Source organism: Chiloscyllium plagiosum, unplaced genomic scaffold (genome assembly GCF_037043375.1).
Source record: "Chiloscyllium plagiosum isolate Xiang-an unplaced genomic scaffold, Cpla_swu_hap1 HiC_scaffold_11, whole genome shotgun sequence".
NCBI classification, from domain to species: domain Eukaryota; kingdom Metazoa; phylum Chordata; class Chondrichthyes; order Orectolobiformes; family Hemiscylliidae; genus Chiloscyllium; species Chiloscyllium plagiosum.
In genome coordinates this window covers 552,278-569,113 of record NW_028270149.1, presented here as the reverse complement: position 1 = coordinate 569,113, position 16,836 = coordinate 552,278, and the positions used below count along the sequence as shown (strand labels likewise).

General features: G+C 44.6%; 1 protein-coding gene across 6 annotated transcripts in view; it reads right to left on the bottom strand.

Moving 5' to 3' along the window:
* The window catches only part of phf6 (PHD finger protein 6), a 77,135-nt gene extending 63,132 nt beyond the window's left edge, over positions 1 to 14,003 (bottom strand). For 2 of the 6 annotated variants that reach the window (XM_087991821.1, XM_087991819.1), the window contains exons 1-2: positions 11,206 to 11,297; positions 3,596 to 3,638 (exon numbers count right to left, since the gene is read on the bottom strand). The gene's annotated coding sequence lies outside the window, so the exon portion shown is untranslated. Of the gene's footprint in view, positions 1 to 3,595; positions 3,639 to 11,205; positions 11,298 to 13,944 lie in introns of those variants that run through there. The other 4 variants (XM_043714339.2, XM_043714342.2, XM_043714343.2 and 1 more) reach the window with 4 other exon arrangements.
* Positions 14,004 to 16,836: the final 2,833 nt, after the last annotated feature.

Sequence of the window (16,836 nt, the reverse complement as noted above, 5' to 3'; positions counted from 1 at the left end):
GATTAGGGATCGTCAGCACAGTTCTGTGAAGGGTAGGTCATGCCTCACAAACCTTCCTGAGTTCTTTAAGATGGTGACCAAACAGGTGGATGACGGTAAAGCAGTTGATATGGTGTATATGATTATCAGTAAGGAGTTTGATAAGGTTCCCCACGGTAGGCCATTGCAGAAAATATGGAGGCATGGGGTTGAGGGTGATTTAGCAGTTTGGATCAGAAGTTGGCTAGCTGAAAGAAAACAGAGGGTGGTGGTTGATGGGAAATATTCATCCTGGAGTTCAGTTGGGATACAACAAGGATTGTTTGGGGCCAATGTTGTTTGTCATTTTTATAAGTGACCTGGATGAGGGTGTAGAAGGATGGGTTAGCAAATTTGTGAATGACACTAAAGTCAGTGGAGTTGTGGATCATGTGGAAGGTTGTTGCAGGTTACAGAGGGATATATATAAACTGCAGAGCTGGGCTGAGAGGTGGCAAATGGAGTTTAATGCAGAAAAGTGTTAGGTGATTCACTTTGAAAGGAGTAACAGGAATACAGAGAACTGGACTAATATTAAGATTCTTGGTAGTGCAGATGAGCAGACAGATCTGTGTCCACGTGTACAGATCCCTGAAAGTTGCCACCCAGGTTGATAAGGTTGTTAAGGCGGCACACGGTGTGTTTGCTTTTTTTGGTGGAGGGATTGAGTTTCGGAGCCACGCGGTCATGTTGCTTAGCTGTACAAAACAGTATTGTGTACAGTTGTGGTCGCCGCATTGTAGGAAGGTTTTATGAGGAAAGCCCAAGTGACCCGAGGCTGTTTTTGTTCGAGAAGGTTGAGAAGTGACTTAATTGAGACATACAAGATGATCAGAGGATTAGATAGGGTGGACAGCGAGAGCTCTTTTCCTCGGATGGTGATGGCTAGCACGAGGCTAGCTTTAAATTGAGGGGTGATAGATATAGGACAGATGTCAGAGGTAAGTTCTTTACTCAGATTAGTGAGGGCATGGAATGCCCTGCCTGCAACAGTTGTCAACTTTAAGAGCATTTAAATGGTCATTCCACAGGTTTGCTGCCTTTTCTGGCAGCTGTCTAATCTTTGGGATCTTAGTCATAGAGCCGGAGAACATGGAAACAGACTTTTCGGGCCATCTCGTTCATGCTGACCAGAAATCCTAACTCCACTTGTCAGCATTTGGCTCACAGCCCCCAGAACCCTTCCTAATCACGTACCCATTCAGATGCCTTTTAAATGCTGTAGTCATACCAACTTCCATCACTTCCTCTCGCAGCTCATTCCATACATGCACCACCCACTGTGAAAATATTGCCCCTTGGGTCTCTTTTCAATCTTTCCCCTCTTACCTTAAACCTATGCCCTCTAGTTTTGGACTCCTCGACTCTGCATAAGAGGGCTCGGCTATTCACCCTATTTTTGCCCCGCATGATTCTATAAAACCTCTACAACACCACCCCTCAGCCTCCAACGCTCCAGGGAAAATAGCCCCAGCCTAATCACTCTCTCCTTGTAGCTCAAACTCTCCAACCCTGGCAACATCTGTTTAAGTCTTTTCTGAACCCTTTCAAGTAGTCAATATGGATTTCAGTAAGGCCTTTGATAAGGTTCCACATGGTAGGCTGCTCTGGAAGATTCAATCATATGGAATCCAGGAGAAGCTGGCAAATTGGACACATAATTGGCTTGATAGTAGGAAGCAGAGAGTAATAGTGGAGAATGCTTGTTGGACCGAAGGCCTGTGAAAAGTGCAGTACCTCGGGGTTGGTGCTGGGCCCATTGCTGTTTGTTATTTATATCAATAATTTGGATGAGAGTGTACAAGGCATGATTACTAAGTATGCAGATGACACTAAAATAGGCAATATCGTGGACATTGAGGAAGGTTATCAGAAATTGCATCAGGACTTTGATCAACTGGGCAGCACGGTGGCTCAGTGGTTAGCACTGCTGCCTCACAGCACCAAGGTCCCAGGTTTAATTCCCGCCTCGGGTGACAGTCAGAGTGGAGTTTGCACATTCTCTGTGTCTGCGTGGGTTTCCTCCGGGTGCTCCGGTTTCCTCTCAGTCCAAAGATGTGGGCAGGTGAATTGGCCATGCTAAATTGCCCATAGTGTTAGGTGCATTAGTCAGAGGGTCTGGGTGGGTTACTCTTCAGAAGGTCTGTGTGGACCTGTTGGGCCGAAGGGCCTGTTTCCACACTGGAGGGAATCTAATTTAATTTAATCTAATCTAATCTATCTGGGGAAGTAGGCTAAAAAATAGCAAAAGGAGTTTAATACAGATGAGTAGAAGGATTTGCAGGAGTCACAGGTAGACAGGGCAGTGAAGGTGGCTTTTGGCACATTGACCTTCATTTGTCAAGGCATTGAGTATAGAAGTTGGGAAGTTATGTTGCTATTGTACAGGATGTTGGTGAGACCGTATTGTGTTCAGTTTTGGTCACCTTGTTATAGGAAGGATGTTATTAAATGGGAAAGAGTGCAGAAGAAATTTACAAGGATGTTGCCAGGACTCAAGGGTGTGAGCCAAATGGAGAGATTGGACAAGCTGGGACTTTTATTTTCCTCGCGAGCATAAGAGACCAGAAGGTATCTTATAGGAGTGTCATGAGAGGCACGGATAGAATAAATGCAACCAGCCTTTTTCCCAGGGTTGGGGAATTGTGAACTCTAGGGCATCAATTTAAAGTTAGAGGGGAAAGAATAAAAGGGAACTGGAGAGACAACTTTTTTTTTAAAAAGAGATGGGACAGATATGGAATGATCTGCCAGTGGAAGTGGTTGAGGCAGATACATTAACAATATTTAAAAGGCATTTAGACAAATACATGGATAAGAAGGTTTAGAAGGATGTGGGCCAAGAGCAGGGAAATGGGGTTAGTGTGTATGGATATTTCGGTTGGCATGGCGCAGTTTAGGCCCGTCTTCATGCTTTACAACTCTATGACTAAGTTTCACAACATCTTCCCTACAGCAGAGAGGCCAGAGTTGAACACAGTATTCCAAAAGTGGCCTAAACAACATCGTCTCCAGCCACAACATGACCTCCCAACTCCTGTACTCAATGCACTGACCAATAAAGACAAGCATACCAAATGCCTCCTTCACGACTCTGTCTACCGGAGACTCTACTTTCAAGGAACTATAAACCTGCACTCCAAGGTCTCTGTTCAGCAGCGCTCCCCAGGACTTTACTATTAAGTGTGTAAATCCTGCCCTGATTTGCCTTTCCAAAATGCAACACCTCACATTTATCTAAATTAAACTCCACTTGCCACTCCTCAGCCCAAAGTACTTGGAGGTAACCTTCTTCTCTGACAACTACACCTTCAATTATCCCTAACGTCTTTTATAAGCCATGGTTGAGCCACCTTACTGTTGCACCAGACTGGAATAATTGTTGCAATGCTTGCATGTTTTAAAATATGAACCATTGCTATCCACCATCAACCCCTTTAGTAAGATCCTACAATCCATCGTTACCAATTCATGCTTCATACACCTATCGTCACCTTTATTTAGACTCGACCAAAAACTCTCATTAATGCTTCACAATGACAGCTTATAAGCCTATAAGATTAACAGTACTACTTACCCTTTGCTAAAGAACTGCAAATAGAAAAGTTAGGTCTTCTTAGCTGGAAGATAAATAAATAAACAATTACTTAAAATAAAAATCAATACGCACTGCAATACTCAGCAAAAGGCCCAATTGAGGTCTTCCCCGTCAACCCACAGCTGCCGTAGTCTTTCCCTGAGACCCTGCAGCATACAGCTGTCTCGGCTAAGACAGGCTGACCTCAGCCCCCAGCTTTCAGTCTTCCCTAACCAAGGAGCTTCTCACCATTTCCTGGTGCCAACTGCCTAAGCGCCACAACGAGCTTCTCACCATTTCCTTCAATTCTGTTTACAGGGGTCACTTTACTGTTTGATCACCCCGAGAATGGATTTTCCTAGGTGATTTGGGATATCGCCCCCCCCCTCCCTTGTGTATTTTGAGTGTTGCTCTCTATAGATGCAGAAGTTAGACTCTAAAGGAAAATGAACAATGTGGGGCTGCTGAAGGATCCTCAGTTAGCTGGATGGACAAAAAAAAGTGAACAGGTTAGATGAAGAGCGTAAGTTCAGCGGTCATTAGGTTTGCTCAGTCTAATTAGCAATCGGAAGACAGTTAAGCATGGACTACAGAACCGAAGAACCAGCAGCCCTGAAGTGACAATAGTTGGGGGCAAAACAGAGGATAAAAACAGAAGAGGAAGAGAAAGGTGAGAAGAGATGTGCGCTGAGGCCTGAAGAACACTAGATAAGTATTCCAATGGCCTCACTAAGACCAGGGTGATAAACAATCAATATTGGATTTGTAAAAGCCAAGGCACATCAGTCAAAGGGTTTAAAGCTACAAAAATAAATTGTTGGGAAAACTCAGCAGGTCTGGCAGTGGAGAGAAAGCAGATTCTGAAGGATCACATGACCTTAACTGCTGCAGTCCACGCTGTTAGGAAGACTGCTCCAAAATTCTGGTCTTGTGACAATGAAAGAATAGTGAAATAGGTCAACCAAGACCACATTTGGGTACCATATTTAAGAACTATTCTCAGGGAGTAACACTTTCATGACTCAAAGAGGCTTTAGTTTTGCAGACAGTGAAATTAGGAACAAAAATTGACATTACTGGAAAAGTTCAGCAGGTCTGGCAGCATCTGTGGAGAGAAATCAGACCATTCCTCAGAACTAACCCAAAATATTAACTGATTTCTCTCCAAAGATGCTGCCAGACTTGCTGAGCTTCTCCAGCAATTTGTTTTTCCTTCTGATTTACAGCATCCGCAGATCTTTTATTTAATGAAATTAGAAGTCTTTCATTATGATAAAAGTGCTAAGAAAGAAAACTGTTCAAAATTGATTGCTTCTTTTAAGGCAAAAAAAAGATTTCTCAGAATCATTAAAAGGAAAACCAATTTAAAACCAAAAGTAACAAAGGAAGGTATAAAGAGAAGTATTGTTTCTTTGGGGACTGTCCTAAAAAAATCTTGAAAACAGAATCCTTATATTTTTGAAATATAAATAGACAATTATTTGAAAAATAATGGTATGGGATAAACAGAAGAAACAGGCTGCACATGTAGGTCCCACTTTCCAGCACTTGGTCAATGTCTTTGAACATTATGACATTTCAAGTACTCATTTACCTTCCCAGGGAACACATTCCTCAACACCTGAGTGAAAATATTTTTCCCTCAAATCACCTCTAACTACATGAATATTGGATACTGTAGTGTCATTTGATGTAGAGAAAATGAGGTCTGCAGATGCTGGAGATCAGAGATGGAAATGTGTTGCTGGAGAAGCGCAGCAGGTCAGGCAGCATCTAGGGTTTTTTTATTGTGAGAGTGTTGTCCTGAGCTGGGGTAGGTCGAGTTGCAGGGAATGTAGGTAGCGGCGCATGGCTGCAAGTGTGGAGCGGAGGATCCGGAGGGACGTCTGTTGCTGGAGGCTTCGGATTTGTTGTAGGTACTGGTTGTCCTGGTTGGGTCCAAGTTTTGTTGGTCGGAACGTAGTCCGGATTTTTTTTTATTGTGAGAGTGTTGTCCTGAGCTGGGGTAGGTCGAGTTGCAGGGAATGTATTTTTTTTTTATTGTGAGAGTGTTGTCCTGAGCTGGGTTTTTTTTATTGTGAGAGTATTCTAACATCCACACACTCTTGACCCCCTAACTCAGCCAAGTTCACAGTGAGAGCTGGGAGCCAAGGAGATTGAAGCGTTTATCAGGGCTGGAGTACACCTGGCCTCCCAAGCATGGGCAGCAGCAGGAGTCAACTCCTTGGAGAGAATGAGCCCAGCAGGGATGCAGTGAGCCTTAAGGGAGCTCGCCACAGAAGCAGATGACAGCACCGGAGCAGGGGAATTGTTGATGTTGGTGGGCCCGGTGCAGGACTCGAGGCAGTGGCATCCACTTTCAACAGCAGAGAAAGTGGCAATTGCGGTCAACCCGAATCCATATTCCAGGTGGATCGACATGAGCAATAGCTGCTTCAGCAGCGGCATGGTGTCAGGACTCCTTTGTTGTCCCAACTTTGTTCTTTTTCTACCTTGTTGTCATGATTCTGTATCTAGGCACTTGTACCTAAGATGGCACCCAGTCAACATTAAACACTGTATTACTATACATTTATACTGGAGTACACAGGACAATAAATGTTAAATCTAAAATAAAAATCTAACACTAAACATTCAGCCATTCAACTCAATATGCAACTTTTTTTTTATTAACCTATTTTTCTAATCAACCTGTGCAGATATTTAATTACACACATCTGGAGAGGGTGGGACTTGAACATAGGCCTCCCGGTCCAGGGTAGGGACATTACCACTGAACAAGAGCCCTTGTCTCCTTGTTACTGACTGTTCTATGAACAGCTGCTTCCTATTTATTTCGTGCACATCCTCGATAACCTCATACACCTCAATTAGGTCCCCCTCAGCTTTCTCTGGACTAGAGTAAACAATCCAAGCCCATCCAGCTTCTCTTCATAGTTAAATTACCTCAACCAATGCAACATGCTGGTGACAAAGTGGAAAATATACACAAAAAGCAGGACAAATCCAACTTGGCCAATTACTAATCTATGAGTCTATTCCAGATCAACATCCTGAGATCCAAGTGTTGGGAAGGCATCAACAGTACTACCAAGCTGAACTTACAAACAAATAACCTATTCATTGATTCTCAATGTGGGTTCTACTAGGACCATTCGACTCCTGACCTCATTACAGTCTTGGTCTAAACACAGACAAAATAGAGAGCCCTTGCAAAAACGAAGTCAATGGGAATTGTGGGGATCCTCTGATGGTTGAAGTGATACCTAGCACAAAGGAAGGAGGTTGCGGTTGCAGAAGGCTAATCATCTCAGCCCCTAGACATCACTGCTCCTCAAGGTAATGTCATAGGCCCAAACCTATCAGTACCAATGACATAGCCTTAAAAAAAATCGTAAAAGCAAATATAGGGAATCAGGAAGTAAGTTGAAAAACAGGACCTCAAAGATAGTGATATCAGGATTACTTTGCTATGTGCTAACCAGAGAAGAAACAGGAGGATATATCAGTTGAATACATGGTGAAAAGATAGTGCAAGGGGGAGGGTTTCAGATTCCTGGGACATTGAGACTGATTTTGGGGGAGGTGCGACCACTACAAACTGGACAGGTTACACTTGGGCAGGACTGGGACTGATGTCTTAGGGCAAATATTTGCTAGTGTGGTTGGGCAGGTTTAAACTAGAATAGCAGGGACGGTGGGTGGGTATCTTAGGATGAGAAAGGAAAGAGAAACATGATGGTAATAAAAGAATGAACAGTAAAATGTAAAAATGGTAGACAAGCTAACGAAGGTAGAGATGCAAATAGGATAAGGAGTCAGGATGATTAAAAATTGCAAAAAGACAAATCTAAAGGCTTGTGCTTGAATACATGAAGCATCCAGAACTGTAGATGAACTGACAGTGCAAAACAAAGTTAATGGATATGATCACGTAGCCATTACATTGACATGGTTACAGGGTGACCAGACCTGGGAGCTTAACATTAAAGCATATATGACCTTTCAGAAAGTCAGGAGGGAAGGAAGAGGTGGTGGGATAACAATGTTAGTAAGACATAAAATGAGACAGATCTAGGCTCAGATGATGTAGAATCCACTTGGGCAGAGGTACACAATGGCAAGGGTAAGGAGACACTGGTAGGAGTAGTGTGCAGACTCCAAACAGGAGCCACACTATGCCCTTGCACTTTAAGTTCTCATTCAGATGCTTCCTTAAATGTTGCAAGAGTACATGCCTCTACCATCCTCTTCTGCAACATGTTCCTATTTCTATCATCCTCTGGGTGAAAGAAGTTTTGCTCAGATCTCCTCTAAACCATTTACTCCTCACCTTGAATTTATGCCCTCTTGTCTCATCATAGTGAAAAGATTCTCATGGTCTACTCGAAGTAGAACCATAGAAATGATACAGCATAGATGGGGGACATTTGGTCCATCTTGTTCATGCGAATCAAAGATACCCAGATGCCCTTTCTAATCCCAAATTCCTGCACACAGCTCATAGCCCTGCAGCTTACAGCACTCAAGGTGCAGATCCAGGTACTTTTTTTATATAAAGGACTTTAGGGTCTCTGCCTCCACCACCAACTCAAGCAGTGAATTTCAGACACCTACCACCTTCTGCATAAAGATGCTCTTCCTCACATCTCCACTAATCCTTCTGCCACTTAATTTGAATCTACGATCCCTGGTTTTTGAACTCTCTGCAAAAGGAAACAGGTTCCTCCAGTCTACTTTAAATCTACCACTCACAATTACGTATACCTCAAATCATGTCACCCTTCAGCTTGCTCTGTTCCAAGGAAAACAACCCCAACCTCTCCTCTCAGCTAAAAATTCTCTACAGTCATAGAATCATAGAGATGTACAGCATGGAAACAGACCCTTCGGTCCAACTCGTCCATGCCGACCAGACATCCAACCAATCTAGTTACGCCTGTCAGCACCTGATGGATATTCCTCCAAACCCTTCCTATTCATATACCCATGCCTTTTAAATGATGTAATTGTACCAGCCTCCATCACTTCCTCTGGCAGCTCATTCCATACACGTACCACCGTCTGTGTGAAAAAGTTGCCCCTTACGTCTCTTTTATATCTTTCCCCTCTCACCCTAAACCTATGCCCTCTAGTTCTGGACTCCCCCACCCCAGGGAAAAGACTTTGTCTATTTATCCAATTCATGACCCCCATGATTTTATAAACCTCTATAAGCCTCCGACGTTCCAGAGAAAACAGCCCTCGCCTATTCAACCTCTCTCCATAGCTCAAATCCTCCAACCCTGGCAACATTCTATTAAATCTTCTATGCATTCCCTCCAGAGCAATAACATCCTTCCTGTAATGTACTGACGAGAACTGTACAGAGCACGCCAGTTGAGGCTTACCAGTGCCTTATATGGCATAGTGGTTAGCACTCTGACAGGGATGCCGGGTTCAATTCCAGCCTTGGGCAACCATCTGTGTGGAGTTTGCACATTCTAGCTGTATCTGCGTGGGTTTCCTCTGGGTGCGCTGGTTTCCACCCACAGTCCAAAAGGTAGATTGGCAATGCTAAATTACTGTGTGCAGACTAGTTGGGTTAACTACGGTAAGTGTGGGGTTACAGGGATAGGGTAGGATACTCTTTGGAAGGTTGGTGCAGACTCAACGATCTGAATGCCCTCTACCTGCATAGTAGGAATTCTATGACGTTTCATCATTATATCCCTACTTTTGTATTCCAAATCTCTCCCAATGAAAGACAGCATTCCATATGCTTTTTAACGATGTCTCACAATTTTGTATACCTCAATCAGATCCCCCAGGCAGATTCCTTTACTCCAAGGTAAACAAACCCAGCCTATCCAGTCTCTTATCATAACTGACTCTTTTCATCCCAACCAACATCCTGATCAATCCACTCTGCACCCTCTTCAGTACATTTTTAAGATTATGCTGTTCTGCTTGCTGCACTCAGTATTCCATCTGTCGCCTAACCAATGTTTTATAAAGTTGTTACAATATTTCTATATTCTGACTAATGAAGGCAAGCATCCCATAAACCTTTATCACCACCATGTTTATCTATGCGGACACCTTCAAGGGTCTATGAACTTACAACATTCCCTTATTAGACATCCCAAAATGCATACCTTTGCACTTAGAGATTAAATTCCATCTGCCGTTGTTCTGCCTAATTTACCATCTGATCAACGAGACTGCAGCCTGAGACCATCCTCCTAACAATAAACACCAATTTGCACGTCATCGGTAAACTTACTAATTATATCGGCCACATTCACATCCAAGTTGTTAACACACGTAAACAGCAAGGGAGTCAGCATTAATCCCTGTGGTACACTGCTGGTCACAGGCTTCCAATCACAAAAACATCACTCCACCACTTGGCCTGCTATTTACAAGCCAATTTTGGACCCAGTCTGCCACTTACCTTGGATCCCGTGGACCCGTCTTTCATGTGAGACCTTAATGAAGTTCATATAAACCACATCAACTACACTACTCTCAACAATATATTTAGTCATCTTTTCAAAAAGCTCAATTAAAATTTGTCAGACAGGATCTTCCTCTAACATTGGTGCTGACTATCCCTGATCAATCCCTGCCTTTCCAAATGTCGATTAATCTCGTGTCTCAATTTTTTCCAATAATTTCCCTACCACTGTCATCAGACTAACTAGTCTATAATTACCTGACCTATCCCTAATACCCTTCTTGAACAAAGGAACCACATTAGCTAACCTCCAGTCATTTGGCACTTGACCTGTGGCCAACAAAGTATTAAATATCTCTGCCAGGACCCAGCAATCCCACCTGACTTTGCCTCTCATAGCAGCTTGGGAGGCATCACATCAAGCCCTGGGGATATGTGCACCTTGATGCCTGCTAAAACATCTAATACCTCCCCCCTAAAAAAAAATCAAAGAACTGCAAATGCTAGAAATCAGAAATTGCTGGAAAAAAAACTCAGTAGATTTGACAGCATCTGTGAGAAATCAGAGTCAATGTTTTGGGTGCAGTGACCCTCTTTCAGAACAGTTAATAGCTCCTCCTTAATCCTAGAACATGACTATCCCAACTAAAATTCCCAGCAATGTTCTTTCTCCTCTGTGAATACAGATGAGAAGTATTCATTTAAGACCTCACCCACATGCACTGGCTGCATGCACAGACTGAGAACAGGAAGAATTTATTCTCTCAAAGCCCTGAGCATCTTTGAAATTCCTTGTCAAAGAGCGCTCTGGGTGCAGATCCCTTGTGTATATTTAAGGATGAGATAGATTCTTGATTAGTTGGGGCAAAAAGAGCTACAGGGAAAGGGCAGGAAAATGGATGTGAGAAATGTCAGATCAGCCATGATTTTACTGAATGGCAGAGCTGGCTTGAGGAGCCAAATGTCTGACTCCTGTTATTTCATTGTCTTATGGACAGGCAATATAAAATAAGAGGTACAATTCTTAATTGGGCCCAGGAGCAGAAGGATTTGGGTGTATTGTGTATAGATCATTGTAAATGACAACACAGAGTAGGTAAAGTACCTTTTACGCTGGGCTTCATTATTAGGTGTATAAAGTACAAGAGCAGGTAGATAATGCTGAACTTACGTCAGATACTTGTTAGATCTTAGCCGGAATATTGTGAACCTTTCTGATGTGAATGCAATGGAGAGTGTGCAGACGAGATGTAGAAAAACAATCCTGAGGGATGAGAAAATTTAGTTAGAAGAGTCAATGAGGATAACGTTTGAGGGGAGACTGTTCCCCCGAGAAACAGGTCAAGTGAAAATCGGAGAGAAATTTCCAAAATCACAAGGGAGCTAGAGTAGATTGGGAGAAATCGTTTCCACTCATAAAAGGATCAGAAACGACAAGTATTCTAGATTTAAAGCCACCTGCAAAATAAGCAAATGTGATGAGAGAAAAAAAACTTTTTCACATAAGTGGCCTCAGTTATGAATGTACTGCCTGGAAGAGGTGAGGTAGGTTTAATTGAAACATTCAAGGCAGCATTAGATGGTTATTTAAATAGAAACAATGAGGAGGGTTCAAAGTTTGTGCGAAGATTTGTAGCTCGATGCTCGTTGCTGTGGTTCTGTTCGCCGAGCTGGAAGTTTTTGTTGCAAACGTTTCGTCCCCTGGCTAGGCGACATCATCAGTGCTTGGGAGCCTCCTGCGAAGCGCTTCTTTGATGTTTCCTCCGGTGTTTATAGTGGTCTGTCCCTGCCGCTTCCGGTTGTCAGTTTCAGCTGTCCGCTGTAGTGGTTGGTATATTGGGTCCAGGTCGATGTGTTTGTTGATGGAGTTTGTGGATGAATGCCATGCCTCTAGGAATTCCCTGGCTGTTCTCTGTCTGGCTTGCCCTATGATAGTAGTGTTGTCCCAGTCGAATTCATGTTGCTTGTTGTCTGCGTGTGTGGCTATTAAGGATAGCTGGTCGTGTCGTTTCGTGGCTAGTTGATGTTCATGTATGCGGATTGTTAGCTGTCTTCCTGTTTGTCCTATATAGTCCTGACTGCACAAAACACTATATAGGACAAACAGGAAGACAGCTAACAATCCGCATACATGAACATCAACTAGCCACGAAACGACACGACCAGCTATCCTTAATAGCCACACACGCAGACAACAAGCAACATGAATTCGACTGGGACAACACTACTATCATAGGGCAAGCCAGACAGAGAACAGCCAGGGAATTCCTAGAGGCATGGCATTCATCCACAAACTCCATCAACAAACACATCGACCTGGACCCAATATACCAACCACTACAGCGGACAGCTGAAACTGACAACCGGAAGCGGCAGGGACAGACCACTATAAACACCGGAGGAAACATCAAAGAAGCGCTTCGCAGGAGGCTCCCAAGCACTGATGATGTCGCCTAGCCAGGGGACGAAACGTTTACAACAAAAACTTCCAGTTCGGCGAACAGAACCACAGCAATGAGGAGGGTTATGTGAAGAATGATGATCACACTGGAGGAGGTTGACTAGGTTGATTCCAGGTTAAAACAAGAACTGCAGTTGATTCCAGAGTTGAGGAGGTTGGCTTATGAGGAGAGATTGAGTAGACTGGGTTGATATTCAATGGAATTAAGAGTGAGGGAGGAATCTTATAGAGACATAAAATTATGCAGTGAATAGCTAAGATAGAAGCAGTGGCAGATGAAACTAGAACTAAGGAACATAACCTCAAAATAAGGGGGAGCAGATTTAGGACTGGGCTGAGGAGGGACTTCTTCACCCAAATGTTTGTGAATCTGTGGAATTCCCTACCTAGTGAAGCAGTTGAGGATACCTTATTAAATGTTTTCAGAGTCCACGAAAAAGATGAACCATGATCTTATTGAATGGTGGAGCAGGCTCAAAGTGACAAATGGCCTATTCTGGCTCCTATTTCTTATGTTTTTATTTGGTGAGCTGGTTTGTATATGATGGGATGAAATGGCCTTGTGAGGCATGACAACTTGTGATTTGCCATTAGGTTAAAATCTTGGAACTCCCTTCCGAACAGCAACGTGGATGCAAAATAACCCAAGACTGCAACAGTGCATCATCATGTTCTCCAAGGCAATTAAGGATGGGGAGTAAATGCTGGCTTAGCCAATGACACCCACAGTTAACAAACAAATTCAGAATATAGAATGCAAGGGAACTACCCCCACATAACAAAGAAAAATAGTAGAAGCATTGACAGAGAAATGGAACACTTTACGGAGGGGGCTTCAAGATTTAGCACCCACTCAGGTCAAGGCACAACCAACAAGAGCTCAATGAATAAAATCAGATGAAGAAACTGGAATTGAAGCAGCACTGATATCTCAAAAGACTGCAAAACTGGTAGAGATTGCAGGGTAAGGGAGGGGCAAGGCCTCAGAGGGATTTGAAAGCAAGGGTCAGGATTGAGACGTTTTGACCTGGAGCGAGTGCGCCACAGGGACTACCCGATGAATGGGACTTGGTGTGAGTGAAGATACAGGCAGCAGAGTTTTACAGCAGCTGAAGTTAGAATGTGGGAGGATAACCACGAGAATGGGAGTAGGCGAACCTGATGTTAACAATGAACCGGGGAAGGAACGAAGGGGAACAGGGTGGGCTGCAAAGAGCTAGCACCCACGGGATGGAGCTAAAGGCCTGCCTCTGTGCAGTGACCAGTCCACACGTTGCTGCCTGCGGGCAAAGAGCCTCCATGAGGGAGGGAGGGAGGCTGGCAGAGGGTCGGGATCTGGTAATAACGAGCTGGGATCATCAGCAGCTCCCGCTCACACACAGGGGAAGGATGGAGAGGCAGCTGCAGCAACGTGGCCTAGGCCCTAGGCTCCGGGCCTGCCGTACTCACCACGGCCTCTCGCAGTCGCCCCGCCACCGCTCGCTCACAGACACGGGCCCGTACTCAGCCCGCCACCCAGTGACGTCGCCGCGGCCACGCCTCTACAATCCTGATTGGTCGGTTCTGGGAAGAGTCTGCACAGGCGCCATCCCCCGGACCGGGTGGAGGAATGGGCGGGACCGGTAACCACAGCAACGAGGTCAGGAAGTAGGCCGTTCAGCCTCTGGGGGCAACCTGCCCCAATACTCCTTCATTTTAGCCCCAGAATACCTTCCCCTGCAACCGCAGAAAGTGAAACATCTGCCCATTTACCTCCTCAGTATCCAAGGGTCTAAACGCACCTTCCAGGTGAAGCAGCACTTACCTGCATTGCACACAAAATGGGAGAAAGTGAAGACTGCAGATCAGACTCAAAAAGTGTGGTGCTGGAAAAGCGCAGCAGATCAGGCAGCATCCGAGGAGCAGGAGAGTCAACATTTCATAAGGAATGTCCTGATGAAGGGCTTATATCTTATGTGATCTCCCATATTTTGGGGAAATGAAGCGTAGACTGGGTGATCATTTCGCAGAGGTTCTGAAGACACAAGCCACCAGATTATAGTCAAACAGGTTTATTTGAAATCCCAAGCTTTCAAAATGCTGCATCTTTGTCAGATGGAATAAAGAAAATCACACAGGCACAGAATTTATAGGCAGAGAGATCCAAAGATCATACAAATAGTGTGAGTGGAGTGTCAAATAATAAGTCTCTGCAGGTGATCAAAAGTGTCAGATGGTGTGGGTAAAGTGTTAACAGCTAAATAGTAAGTGAAGAAGATGACCTATAATCCAATTAATTGAGGCAGAGAGATAATTACAAAAAAATTAAAATAAAGTGGTGCTAGAGACAACCCAAATGGCTGGAATAACGTGCAAGAGGTATAAGAGTCACATGCAAACATGGTCTAACCAAAGTAACAAGTAATCCAAAACGGTACTCCAAGGCAGCCTTCAAGATACAAAACAATGCAGAATCATTGAGCAGAAACTGACAGCCAAATTTCAAATCAATGAAAACGGCCTCAACAGTGATCTTGGGTTCTGTCTGCAAAAAAGACTCTGAACTTCCAGTTGCCTGCCACTTCAATACACCACCTTGTTCCCTGGCCAACATTTCTGTCTCAGGCTTGCTGCAGTACTGCAGCAAAGCTCAGTGCAAGCTGGAAGTACGTCTCATTTTCTGCTCGGGAACTCTGCAGCTTTTTGGATTCAATATAAAGTTCAACGATTTTAGGGCTTGAGGTAGCTTCTCCCATGATCTTATTTCTTTGCCCACACACCAGGCCTTGTTATCATATGTTGGAGAAAATTACTACAGATGCTGGAATCTGTACTGAAAATAAAAAATGCTGGAGATCATAGCAGGTCAGGCAGCATCGATGGAGAGATAGCAAGCTCAAGTTTTGAGTCTAGATGATTCTTCAGAGTTGACGTGACATATGGGGAGCTGGAAATGTGTTGCTGGAAAACCGCAGCAGGTCAGGCATTGACATATGGGGAGACATATATACTATAGTTGGGGGAGGTGGAATTTGGGGAGAAAGGATGTTGATAGTTCAGATTAACTGATCGGAATGTAAGGATGACAGAAGAATGGTGTGTCTAACTGCCAGAGATGGAAAGAACAGACAGTCCCACTAGGATGGGGTACAGGAAAGAGGACATGGTAACAGAGAATGTAACAAGCAAAGCTAAAGGAAAGGAAAGGAATGGGGGTTCACAGTATTGAGCCCAGAATGTTGTAAAGTGCCTAGTCTGAAGATGAGATGTTCCACCTCCAGTTTGCACTGTAATGTGTTGGAGCATTGCAGCATGCCGAGGACAGACAAGTAGGCTGTGTTGAAATGACTGGCTATGGGAAGGTCAGAGTCATGCTTACACACAGACTGGAGGTGTGTAAAGTGGTCACTCAGTCTGCATTTGGTTTCTCCAATGTGGTGAAAAATGTGTTGCTGGAAAAGCGCAGAAGGTCAGGCAGCATCCAAGGAGCAGGAGAATCGACGTTTCAGGCATAAGCCCTTCTTCAGGAATGAGGAAGGTGTGCCAAGCAGACTAAGATAAAGGTAGGGAGGAGGGACTTGGGGGAGGGGCGTTGAGAATGCGATAGGTGGAAGGAGGTTAAGATGAGGGTGATAGGCCGGAGAGGGGGTGGGGGTGGAGAGGTTGGGAAGAAGATTGCAGGTCAAGAAGGCGGTGCTGAGTCCGAGTGTTGGGACTGAGATAAGGTGGGGGGGGGGGGGGGAATGAGGAAGAAATCTGCATTCATCCCTTGTGGTTGGAGGGTTCCTCGGTGGAAGATGAGGTGCTCTTCCTCCAGGTGTCGTGTTGCCATGGTCTGGCAATGGAAGAGGCCAAGGACCTGCATGTCATAGAGATATACAGCATGGAAACAGACCCTTCGGTCCAACCTGTCCATGCCGACTAGATATCCCAACCCAATCTAGTCCCACCTGTCACAGTGGGAGGGGAAGTTAAAGTGTCTAGCCACGGGGCGGTTGGATTGGATGGTGCGGGTGTCCCAGAGGTGTTCTCTGAAGCGTTCCGCAAGTAGGCAGCCTGTCTCCCCAATGTAGAGGAGGCCACATCGGGTGCAGCGGATGCAGTAAATGATGTGTGTGGAGGTGCAGGTGAATTTGTGACGGATATGGAAGGATCCCTTGGGGCCTTGGAGGGAAGTGAGGGGGGAGGTATGGGCGCAAGTTTTGCATTTCTTGCGGTTGCAGGGGAAGGTGCTGGGAGTGGAGGTTGGGTTGGTGGAGGTGTGGACCTGATGAGGGAGTCGCGGAGAGAGTGGTCTTTCCGGAACACTGATAGGGGAGGGGAGGGAAATATATCCTTGGTGGTGGGGTCTGTTTGGAGGTG